This window comes from Manis pentadactyla, chromosome 1 (assembly GCF_030020395.1).
Source record: "Manis pentadactyla isolate mManPen7 chromosome 1, mManPen7.hap1, whole genome shotgun sequence".
NCBI classification, from domain to species: Eukaryota; Metazoa; Chordata; class Mammalia; order Pholidota; family Manidae; genus Manis; species Manis pentadactyla.
In genome coordinates this window covers 180,324,046-180,337,551 of record NC_080019.1, presented here as the reverse complement: position 1 = coordinate 180,337,551, position 13,506 = coordinate 180,324,046, and positions in this window count along the sequence as shown.

Below are 13,506 nucleotides of genomic sequence, written 5' to 3'. Positions count from 1 at the left end.
AGTAAAAGGCTTTCTGATTTTGTGGGTGGCTGATGACCAACACAGCAACATCTGATATGATTTTTTCCCTCTATTTCACTATCTTCCTGGATATAATCTCCTGAAATACAAAGTAGAGACAAGAAACAATTAACTACATAAATTGAGAGTGGAGGATAGGCAGGAGGGTGCTTTCATTGTCTGAAATGTCTGGGTTGCTGAGTTCTGACATGGCTTGCCTGACATCCAAAACGTTGTGACATATAGCAATTGGAAACAAACACATACAAGTATTCCATGAATGGATGTTTTCCTTGTAGGGAAAAATCAACCAATTATTGATGTTATTTCTTTAAACTGGAGGGAGTCAACATTTAGCCTGAGTGGATCTTCTCATGCTCCTCTAACAACCAGAACAAAAGACTTACATGCTGCCTAGTAAAACCCACATCTCAGAAATTCCAGGGAACATATCATTCTCATGTTTTAGAGAAGAGAAGCAGATTTAAAATGGAATCTGTTGAAATGAGTGTCAGCCTGAAAGGAATTACACTACTTGAAGGGGAATTTAAATGTCCTGAACATGGGCACATACAAAGTCAAGGGGTGTAAACTGTTTGTTCATTCACTCATTCATCTATTCATGGATTTATTTAATAAATATTTATCGAAAGCCAACTCTGTCACAATGTCTGTTTGGCATTCCAGGGTAGAAGCAGTTCTGCCATTGGGTTCTGATGCTGTAGGAGGGAAACATATTCATTTATCTTCTGAGATGTAGGGGGGCCCCAGGAAATCTGATGCTAGTCAGGCACATGGAGCATCATGCTTACATTTGCCAGTGCCCAACAGCCTTCACATGTGGAAGGAGTTCTGAAGGCAAATGATCTCACCTGGGTGACTGGGCTTGGGGCCACCCAAACGCAAGCTTGCTGAACTTCCCTACTGCCCATATTAAACTGTCTCTATATGTTTACTCACAGTCTTCTCCTTCCCTCTTGTTTCAGAGAATGAAGTGTCCAAGGCTGACCTCTCTCATGTCCTCACCCTCTGCAGCATCTGGTCTTTCTCTTTCCTCTTGATTTTTTCTGCTCTCTGTAAACATGCCTAGTGCTCTCTTGTGCAAACCATTCTCTATACTGCTATTCCTCAAACTTTCTATCATTTTCTCTGTCTATTTCCAGTGACCACCAGCCTTCACAGATGGTACTTCCTCCTCTCTGTTCACTCTATCTGCTCTCCTTGCAGACTCCCTACAGCGCACTAGATGAAGCTAACTGCAGAGATGACCAATGATCTCTACAGTAGAGAGTCACATCCCAGTATTTGTCATCTTTTTCTTCCTTGAGAAACAGAAGCATCCGTTTTAGCTGAGTACCAGCCAGCCCAGATAAAGACGTTTTCCAGGTTCCCTTGCAGCTAGGTTTTGCTATGTATGTAACTTCTGGGTCCCCATTTTAAAAGGAAGGAGCGTACTATCCACTTTTGCTTCTTACCTGCATGTTGGCTAGACTGTGGAGGGATGACAAGACAGTGATTTCAGACCTGAGATAGAAACTGCATGCTAAAGTTGTCAGAGCAACAAGGTGGATGGAGCATGACAACCAGATAGATGGCACAACCATATTAGCCCTGAATTGTTTATGCCAGACTGTTATATGAGATGAAATATACTTTGCACTATAATCTTGGCCTTTATTAGAGCAACGAAGTCTGTATCCTCATAGAATAACCCATGTATTCCTCAACACAAGTTTTAACATGCTTAGTCCAATGTCTACTTCTCAGGCCCCCCTCTTCTTGATTTCTTTGCTGTCCTGGGCACTGTGGAGAACATTTCTTGTTGAAGCTTTCACCTCAGTCTGCTCCCCTGCCATTGCACAACCCTGATTCCCTTCCTACCTCTCCAACTGTTCCTTCTTTCTCTACCTCAGTGGCTTTCCCTTCTCCATCTCTCTTTTGACTATGACTGTTCTCCATTGACTCCTCCTCTACATTCAGTGCCTTCCGTTGGTAAGCTGATCCCCGCCGTAATTTCAATCCTGTCTCCAGGCTTTTCTAGCACTGCTGTGATCTGCCTCCTGGGCAGGTGCACATCCTTACCACAGAACAGGAATAAACATGATGGTCAAGAGCAGACTCCTGAGTCAGACTGTCCTGTTTGAATCCCAGCTCTGCCACTTAATCACTGTGGGATCTTGGGCAGGTTCAGTAACTTCTCTCTGACTCAGTTTCCTCATGGATGAAAGGAAGATAATATGTAATAATGTCAAAGGGTTGTTGCGAGGATTAAGTGGGTTAACAGATGTGCCGCACTCAGAGCAAAGACTGGCACCTGGACAGTGCTCTGTAAGTGTTAGGCTTGTAGTTGTTGGCATCCCCATCCTGAGGGGACATGGGTCCTGGTCCTGACCAAGCTGCGGCTGGCCCAGACATTACCTCAGAGTCACAGTCACCCCCTGGTGCTTTGGTAGCTGGAAAGTGACTGGATTTCTCTGCCTGCCTGGATTCCTGATCTCTTCCCCACCCCACTAGTTTTATTCCCCTCTGTGTCACTGACCTTTTGACACCAGTCTCCAGCCCAGGCTCTTCACTGCAGCCCCAGTGCTGCCGGGTAGGTAGCCTGTCCTTCACATCACTGTCAAAGCTGTGTGGATGGGCTCAGGTTGGTAGGTGGAGTCACAGGCCTTGTAGTCTGGGGCTGATCCATTGTGATAATTCCCACACCACTGAGGACTTCTACTGGGAAGTTTCTCTTTCCTTCTCTTGAATAATTATTGTGTCAGACTTGTATGGATTAGTAGGGAGATCCAATTCCAGAATGAGACTGATCCTAATTCAAATCCAAGCTACTCCAGTAGAATTTGGGAAATTATTAACTGTTCAAAGTTTCATAACACATAATTCCCAAATATGTTTTGTAAAATTGGGGAATCCAGAGAATGCACATAGGGAACTTGGACATAGGAGGCAGTCAATAAATGCTTTTTCTCTTATTTTAAAAGTCATACCTATTCAATTTACTTTTATTTATATTTTGCATTTATTTTCCTGTTAACCTTATGTGAAAAGCTAAAGAATTTGAATTTGCTTTTGTCTTTCTCTGTAAAGGAAGCTCACTTTGCTAGCAGTGCAATAACTAAAGAACTTTAGCATTAAGTGAAGGAATTTATATCAGCCTGACTGCAGAAATGATTGTAAGTGACCATTTAATAACAATTAGCTCCCTTCCTTCCCTCACCAGGCTGAGTTGACAGGCAAAATGGTCAGTTTTGCATCTGACTATGCACAGAGCCAGCCCAGAAGGAGCTTTGCCTTTTTGATTTTTACAGGAATTGTCACTGAAGGATAGGTCATTATCATCTGGCTCTGATCCTTTATGCCTCTGAAATCTTATGATTGGTGCAGTGGTGGGGAAAATAAGCATGGTTTATATACCCCGCCTCTGAAAAAAAAAGCTACGTCTAAAAGAAATCAAATAGGCTCTTGTCTCTCTCCCCAAGTAAGAGCTTGACTCCCTTAATAAAAATAAGCTACTCCTCTAACAGTGGCAGTGGAGGAAGGCTCCAAATACTGCATGGGAAATGCACTAAAAAAATTATTTATTGTTGATCTGATATTCGAAGTTAGCTGGGAATCCCATATTTTCACTAGCAAACTAGAATTACAAGGGCTAAAAAAAAGTGGAGGGGGTAATGGGTCTATGTGAGAAGAAGGGAGAGGAAAATATGGACAATGTGGGCAGGGCACTGCCCACTTAGTGAAACAAGCAGAATTCTTGTGGCAGATGATTTTAGTACATGAAGCAGTACACTGTTGCTGGGTTTGAGTCCAGGACTCTGCCATCGAGGGCTGGTGGGTTTCGTTTTTGTTTCCTTTCCTGCCTGTCTCTCTCACCCACTGTCCTCAGCAAGACTCTTCACTCCAAGCCTGATCTGTTTGTTCTTTGAAGTGCCATCTGAGAAATGGAACATGGAGAGGAAAAAGAGGAGATATGCAGTGAAATGCCTAAAGTATAACCTAATCTGGGCCAAATGTAACCCACAGGATCCTAAAAATGAGACACGTGGGCACCTCCAGCCTCTAATTACAGCAGGGATGACGCAGATTGGCTGCAGATCTGGGTGGCTAGAGAGCATACACAACACAAAACCAGACGTTTCTTTTCTTATGGGAAATGAGGAAGCAGTTACTTTGGAGATGGTGGGGTGGAGAAGGTATGCATTTAATTCTTGTCAGCATGGACATGTTATTTGTTTCTACCTACCCAATATAGTTTTTGGGAGATTGAAAGTATCCCGAATGATATGTATGTTGTAAAATGAAATCAAAACAAAGGAGCTCAACAAAATTAGTTATTGGGAAAATACAAATTAAAAACACAGGAAGATATCACTATTTACTTTCTAGAATGACAAAAATTAAATTATAAAACTAAACTTGACAACACCCAGTGCTAGCCAAGTTGTAGGTCAACAAAGCAAAATAATATAGTCATCTTGGAAAACAGTTTGTCAGTTTCTTTCAAAGTTAAACATACACTTACCATAAGGCTCAGAAATCTCACTTCTAGTGTTAAGCTTGTTTATTCCAAGAGAAATAAAAACACATGTCTTCACAAAGACCTGTGTGCTAATGTTTATAACAGCTTTATTCATCATAGCCAAAACATTTGGAAACAACTAAAAGTCCATCAACTGATAAATGAATAAATGGTGGTACATCTAAAAAAATGGAATACTACTCAGTAATAAAAAGGAACAAGTCTACTGATACATGCAAAATCATAGATGAGTTGCTGAAGCATTATGTAAACAAAACAAGCCAGAGTCACAAGCTACATGCTCTATGATTCCATTTACAAAACATTTTTGAACAAGGCAATAAAATGATAGGGACTGAAAGTAGATTAGCGGGGTGGGGATTTTCTAAAAAAGGGAATTTTCTAAAATGAGAGAATTTTGGGGGTGAAGAAACTGATACCCTGATTGTGGTGGTGGTTACACAATTGTATGCCTTTGTCAAAATCCATTGAACTATACACCTAAAAAGGATGATTTTACTCTGTGTAAATTAACTCAATAAGCCTGTCTTTAAAAATGCCCCTAAGGTATTATTTTTATTAAGATATCATCTATGTTAATGTTGAGCTAAAATTTGAATATTTATATGTGCTACTTACTATGCCACACATTATATGTGTATTAGATGGTTTTAAGTATATATTAGATGATTATATATAATGTATATATGTTAGAGTGATTATTAGAGGAAGAAACTAGGGCTCAGAGAGGTTAAGAAACTTGCTTAAAGTCATAGGTGGGAAGTGGTAGAGCCGAGATTTGAACCCAGGCGTGTCTGAAGCCAGAGCCATCACCTCCTGCTACCATAGTTCAGGGAATGAGCATAATCAGCTCACATCTATCTAGTCAGGGCTTCTCAACCTTGGCACAATGGCTATTTATGGCTCAATGGCCCCTTGTGGAAGCTGTCTTGTGCACTGTAGATGTTTAGCACCATCCCTGGCCTCTACCCACTGGGCGCCAGTAGCACCCCTTCACTTGTGACAACCAAAAATACCTCCAGACATTGTCAAATGTATGCTGGGGACCCCACTAACAACACTGAGATTTCAGCAAGGCTGTCTCAAAGAAGACCCACCTGGGGCCACCCGGAATGCTGACTGTTCAGAGATCTTTGGCATGTTTGGGTAGCTGGGCACTGACTTCACTGGACCATTTGGGTAGTGGGTGACTCTTCAGAAGTTAATTACCCATAAAGCTCATGTGAAAAAAATACACATGCACATAGTCATGGAAACACAATAATGTGTGTTTTCCCTCCTATGCCGTCACCTTGGGAAGCTGATGCTCGCAGGATGATGCTGGGGCTGCCCCTGGGGATAGTCTTTGCTTTGAAACCTCTACCTGTGGCAAGTCTTCATCTTTTAGAAACAACTAGCAGTTACCAAGAGTGACGAATAAGGTTGGCAGTCAAACTAGGTGATTATATTATGTTTTTTTCTCACAAAGAAGATGTGACCACAAACTAGTAAGATTGATCTTTCTCTGCAGTTTGTTCAATGACTATTGTGTGTTTGATGGTATCTTTAAACAAATTATACAGCAATAATACTAGCTGCCAGTCACTGAGCACTTACTAAGTGCCTTGTAGTATGCAATATTTGTCTTATTGAATCATCATAAGAACTCTGTGGACCTATCACTGTATAGAAAAATTAACTCAAAATGGATTGATGACCTAAATGTAATAGCTAAAACTTACAGTTTTATAGCTAAAACTCTTAGAAAACATAAATGAAAATCCTTGTAACTTTGAATTAGGCAATGATTTTAAAAATCTGACACCAAAAGCACAAGCAATAAAAAAAAGGGTAAATTGGATTTCATCAAAATTAAGGGCTTTTGTGCTTCAAATGAAAGGCAATCCACAGAATGGGAGAAGATATTTGCAAATCACATATCTAATAAGGGATTAATATTCAGAATATATAAAGAACTCACAATGCAACAATAAAAAAACAACCTGAAGTTGGCAAAGGAAATACACATTTCTCCAAATGAATACAAATGGCCAATAAACATGTGAAAAGATGCTCAGCATCATTAGACATCAGGGACATGCAAATGAAAACCAAAATGAGATACCATTTCTCATGCACATCCCAGTGCATCCTAGAATGTGATGAAAAAGACAGATAATACCAAGTGTTGACAAGGATGTGGAGAAGTTGGAACTCTCATACATTGTTGATAGGGATGTAAATAGTGCAGCTGCTGTAGAAAAGAGTTTGACAGTCCCTCAAAAAATTAAACAGAGTTATCATAAGTCTCAACAATCCCACTCCTAGATATGCACCCAAGAGAAATGAAAACATATGCCACAATGAAAATTTGTACAGGAATGTTCAGAGCAATGATATAACAGCAAAACATGTAAACAACCCAAATGTTTGTCAATGGATGGACTGATGGATAAACAAATTGTGATCCACTCATCCAATGGACTATTTTTCAGCCATAAAAAGGAATGAAGCACTGTTACATAGTATAACATAGATGAACTTTGAAAATAATGTATGCTTCAATTTATGTGGAATGTCCAGAATAGCCAAATCAATAGAGGCAAGTAGATTAGTGGTCACCAGGGACTTGGAGAAAGGGTGAATGGGGAGAGATTGCTGATAGGCCTGGGGCTTCCTTAGGGGCGATGAAATGTTCTGGACTAGACAGCGGTGATGGTTGCCCAACTTTGTGAATATACCAAAAACCACTGCATTGTATAATTTAAAAGGGCGAATTTTGTGGTGAGTGAATTATGTCTATTTTTTCTAAAGGAACTCTGTGAGGTGATTACTATTATTATCTCTATTTTGCATAAAAGAAAACTCATGTTCAGAGACAAGTTATTCTAAGTGGCTGAATAAAATGTGAAAATTCCCCTTCACACCTCCAGACTCTTAGCAGTTTTGTATATTTGCTTCTAGTTCTTTTTTTCTCTGCAGTCATGAGTGTGAGTGGTGTGTGTGTGATGTAACGTAAATCATATTATACCTATTGTTCTACACCTTGCTGGGTGTTTTTACTTTATGTTTTACATTAGCCCATGCATATATGACCACATACAGATACGAGAGAGGGGGAGAAACAGAGGCAGAGACAGATTGAGAGAAAGGAGTTCCTTATTATTACATAGAATGAATGCATCATAATTTATGTAACCCTTTCCCCTACTGGTGGATATTTCAGCCCATCCATTCCCCAGACTTCCCTCCTTTTTGGCTCACTACTCTTCTCACTCTCATGTTACCCTGCTATCCAATGGTATTTACCAAGTACCCCCATTAGACAAAAAGATCCTGCCCTAGATTGTATACTTTAGAGGTCCTGGCACATGCAAACATATGCAATGTGACTTAATTGAAGACTACCTAAAACACTGGTCATTCGGGATCCAGCACTCAGCACAGGTACAGTGTGACCTGTGTCTTTATGCATTCACTCCACTAACAACATCCGGGTCTCAGAGAAACATCCCCCATCTCCTGCCCTGTCCCCCAAAGAAAAGGCATCTGCCTCCAAATTCCTGCTGTCAGCACTGAGCATGGATGCTGCTCCTGAGTTTGGAAAGGATCTGAGCAGGGTAAATCTTTCAGGTAAAAATTAACTTGTCAAATCCTTCCTTTCAGGCTCCACGAGTGTAATAGATTATTGTGTAACAAAGTTTTTCCCAGTAGTGCTGGACAGCCATTTACCTTCTCTCCATGTTCTAAATCATGACTCTCTTGGTATTCAGAATAGCTGCACAAGTGGTGAAAGAACATTTTACAATATTAAACAATATTACTATTAATTATATGTGCTCGTATTTAATTACTTACATTAAATTATTTAAAATTCATGCTTATGTGGGTCAAGGCATAATATAAGTGAGGCTATATAAACAACCAGTTCTTCACATTGGCAAGCAGATGAACTGTGGTAAATTGTTGGCGAAGATAGATGCCAAAAATCCTTCTCATCCTTGTCTGTTCATGCCATTTCTCCCATTGTTTCTCTCCACTTGAATCTGGGATGACCTTATGACTTCTTTGACCAGTAGAATGTGGCAGAAGTAACTGCACCAGTTTGGGCCTGGGCCTCACACCTGGCAACACCTGCTTTCTGTTTGGGATTCAGCCACCATGCAAGGAAGCCAGACTACTGAAAGAGAAGAAACTGCGTGGACAGAGAAGTCCTAGCGTCCTAGCCATCCCCTCAAAGACCCCACACATCCGAAAGAGGTCATCTTAGGCCCTCCAGCTCTGGCTGAGAGCCCCATGACTGCAGTATTATAAATGAACCCAGGAGAGACTAGCAGAACCAGCCAGACAATCCACAGAATGGTGAGAAATAAAAGATCATTATTTTAAGCCAGTAAGTTTTGAGGTGATTTGTCATGTAGCAAAAGACAACTAAATCATGAGTGTTGCTGGAGTTGCTAAGAGTTCTACTTTTATAAAAATACTTAATAAGATTTAAATTGTCCAAAAATTAACACTTCCAACTTTAAGTAGTTTTGATTTAAATTGTTGATATTCATTAATTATACTTTGTAGTATGCTTTTTGATAGATGTGAAAAGGAGACAACTTTTAAACACATGGAAGATAATTTTAATTTTACAAATATTTTGTGTACTTTGGTTACAGTGACAGTAACCCTTTGGGTTACTACTGTCAATTGAGTACAGATGGGTGAAGATGCCCATTATAACAACATTATTGAAAATTGTGCTAAGACGAAGGCATGAAAGATAAATTTCATGGAGGAAGTACACAGTAGTTCATGAGTTATGTGTGTATTTTACAACTCATCCCAACTGCCAGCCCATCAACAGAACCCCTAAGTTGTCTTTGTCATTTTGCCAACTGTCAGCCTTATAAAAACCATCACTCTCCATGTATTTTTAAAAGTTCTGTCATTATGAAGATATATTTGTTAAGATAAAAGGAGACAGTGTATTTTATTTAAAAATAAGATAGTTTGATTTATAACTTTTAAATATTTAGGACTATGGCATGTGATGATTGGTATTCGTGCCCCAGGCCCTGCAAATGTTAGGGGCAGACTTGTCTCTGTCATGGCTTTTCCTTCAACCCTCTGATACTTTTATTTATTTACCCATGAGAAAGCTCCCTCTGTTTGCCTACAAGAACCCCAGAATCCCCTTGTCCACAACTAAATCTAACATCTTTCTCTACCAGCTGTCCTCCTCTTTCTGGATATTTCTCTGTCAGGCACCCGAGCTAAAAACCTAGAAGCCATCTGAGTTTCTTCACCCAGTTACTCTCCCTTAATTTTCTAAATAATTCTCCAGTCTGTCGTCATCTCTCCTCTTTACCGTATCTGCCCTCGTCTGGGCCTTGAGAGGCAGTATCACCTGGATCGGTGCTTCTCAAACTTCAGGTATCTGGAAGGTGTGGTGTGTTAGCACACAGATTACTGGCCCTGCCCCCAGAGTATCTGATCCCCAGGTCTGGGGTGGGACCCAATAATTCTCATATTCAGAAAGTTCCTGGGTAAGGCTGTTGCTGCTGGTCTAAGACTATACTCTGAGACCCATTGGCCTGGATATTGATTTCAAATTTTACTCCTCTTATTGACCATGTGATCTTGGGCAAGTTACTTAGTTTCTTTAGGTCTGTTTTCTGGTCTACATAATGGTGATTAAAGTCTTACCTTTGAGAGTTGAATTAAACACATGATATAGGTTAAGCACTTACTACTATAAGCCTGGACAAGCAAGAGGTTAATAAAAGGTAGTTATTTAGGCCCTCATCGTCTTGCTCCTGGACTCACTACTGGTCTTCTCCATTCCTTATAAAACTATCTGAGTGATTTGTCACTCAAACTGACCACATTCTCTTCTTTGTAATCATCCCTACCCAGTAACATTTAAACACATTCAAAGCCACCAAAGATTTTGACTCCATTCTTTCCTCTTGCCTCCCTACCTCTATCCTTTCTTTCATCTGTATGCCTCTTGAAATAATTTTTTAAGATTGCTCTCTACTTCCATCTTAACTCACTCTGCAATCCCTCATGGTCGGGTCTGTGCTTCCACAGCTCTCTTTAAAGTAACAAATGGCTTCCCTGCACTGCCACATCTCTTGGACATTTGATCAGTCTAAGACACTTAACACTGCTGACACATCTTCTGGAGGAGGCAGTTTTGAAAATAGATCCCAGTGATATCTGACAGACTGGAGAATTATTTAGAAAGTTAAGGGAGAGTAACTGGGTGAAGAAACTCAGGATGGCTTCTACGTGTCTAGAAAATAGATCCCCAGATATCACCTCCTGGTATGCACTTCCTTTCGTAATTCCTTCCACTCCTGTGTGGGCTGAGACTAGAGCTGTTTTCTAGCGTCTAGAATAAGACAAAAGTGGATGAGATGACATGGCACGTCTGAGGTTACGTTATAAAAGACTGGCTGCCACTTCTCCTCTGAGCCTTCATGTGTGTTTGCTCTGTTGAAGCAAAACTCCTAGGGTGTTAGGTGCCCTTTGGTGAGATGCACATGAGGCTGTCACCCTGACAGCTCCTGGAAAACTGAATCCTGCCAACAATTGGAACAGTTTGCTAGCAGTTTAAAGAGAATCACTTTCCAGATCCCCTTCCCCTAAGACCACAGCCTTGACTGACACATTGATTGCAACCTTGTAAGATAGCCTAAAACAGAGGGCACAGCTAATTCCTGACCCCTAGGAAGAGTGAGATAATAAATGTGTTTGGTTTTATGCCACTACATTTTGGGGATAACTGTTACACAGTGATAGATGACTAATAATAACTTCCCTCTTAAACCAACTTTCCCGTGGATTCTGTAGCTCTTGGCTTCCCTCCTGGCTCCCTGGCTCTCTTTTTTCTCTCTCTCTTTCCTTCATGGCTGTTCTGATTTTTCTGCCTCTCACTTCCTGGTATTCCCCAGGGTTCTTCTCTTCTTCTCTACATACATTTTTTGCCAGTGACACTCAGTCAAATGCCATCTATAATTCAGTGACCCTCAGATTTATATCTCCAGCTCTTTTGAGCACCCGGACCATATCTGCAACTGCCTGAAAGTCATTCCCACCTGGGTGATGGCTTCACAGGCACTGAGACTCGGTATGTCCAAGCTGAACTTGTTACTACGCACCAGATCCCTCATCCTCCCATGCTTTCTGCCTCAGTGAATAACCATCCACCCAGTTCCTCAAACCAGAAACCTGAGAGTCATCTTCATTTCTTTATTCAACAAATATTTTATGGAGCACCTACATTGTGCCAAGCAGTGCTCTAGGCTCAAGGAGAGGTTTCAATCTTGTGAAGAGAGAGACAATGAAGATAATTAATTGTGTACCATGGAGGAGTGAGATCTATATCATAAGAAAGGCTATCAGGGAAAAATTCAGCAGGCAGAGCAATGAATTTCATGGAGAGTGAATTGTGGTATTTAGACAGTGTGGTCAGAATGGACCGAACAAAGGAGACATTTGAAGAAGGGAGGACTGTGCTCTGTGATGTCTGGGAGAAGAGTATTTCAGGACAAGGGGACAGGTACTTCAAGGGCCTCAACGAGGACTATAACTAGGGTTTTGAGGAACAGCAAGGTGACAGGAACAGAGAGAACCCAGGGGAGATTATTAGAGATGAGATCAGTGAGGTACCCGAGTCTAGATCATGTACAGCCTTATTGCCCATTTTAAGGCTTTGGGGGGTTACTCTAAGTACAACAGGAGCCACAGCAGGGTTTGAGTGGAGAAATCCTACCATCACTCTGGTTGCTGTGTTTAGAATAGGCTGTAGAGAAATAATTCCTCTTTTTATCTCTCAGCCCCTACATCTATTTTGCACACTGAGTCTTATTTATATCTTGAATATATCTTGACCCCATCTACCTTAATTTCTTAATTTCTGTTGTCACTACCTAAGTCAAGTCAACAACATTCCCCATTTACTCCTTCAGTTAATACTTTTTGAACAGCCACTACGTTCCAGGCACTATTCCTATTCTGAGTGTTTGGGACACAGCAGTGAAAAAAATAGCCTGGGAGGAGCTACATTTCTCCCTTGGATTTATTGCTTTTACAAACTTGCCATCTCTTAAATTGTCTTATGTATTTATTTCGTTACTTACTCATTTTTACCTTGTAAGATCATAGACATTATCTATTTTGTTCACCAACTATATCCTCGATGCCTAGAACAGCACCTTTCATATAATACGTATTCAATAGATCCTCGTTAAATGAATAAATGAACTACTGCAACAGCCTCATCACTGGTCTATTTCCAGTGACTTTCAAGTTTTCTTTGACCTTGACTCACAGGAAGAAAAATACGTTACCTTGTGATCCAGTAAATAGTTATGTGTGATGCTATCTGATTATGTGTGAGGCTGTCTGATATGATTCTATTCTTTTATGTTTCATTGAAAATACCCTGCCAGTTACAACTTTAAATTTGACTTCAGAATCCACCAATGAAATTTAAGCAGAAGTTTGGCAAACACTGCCCTACTGTGTTTTCCATAACTAGTGCTCTAACCTAGAAGTCTTGTCATGTTACTCCTCTGCGTGCAATCTTTCATTTGCAGGCTGCTGGTCTCAGGCTCTTTTCCCAAACATCATTTATAGTTGCTCATGTATCAACTATGATATATTTAATATTTCATCTAAAATTGAATCACTGTTGTCACCCCCACCTCATCATAAGCAATAATGTAAGAGAGGTATTATGTTGAATACATGAGTTACATATTTTTCTAATGCATATTAAATCCATTAATTACGAAAATTCAAAAAGTTGGTTTGTGCGCCATCTAAAATCCTCTTGCTTACCACCCAGCCCCACACTTTGGGGAAACCTGAGCTTGGGATATAGGTCAGACACTTCAACTTGGCCCACGAGGCCCTCTGGAACTTGCTGGTGCTTTCCGTTGCAGTCTCTCTCTCTCTCTCTTTTTTTCTTTACCACTTCCTGC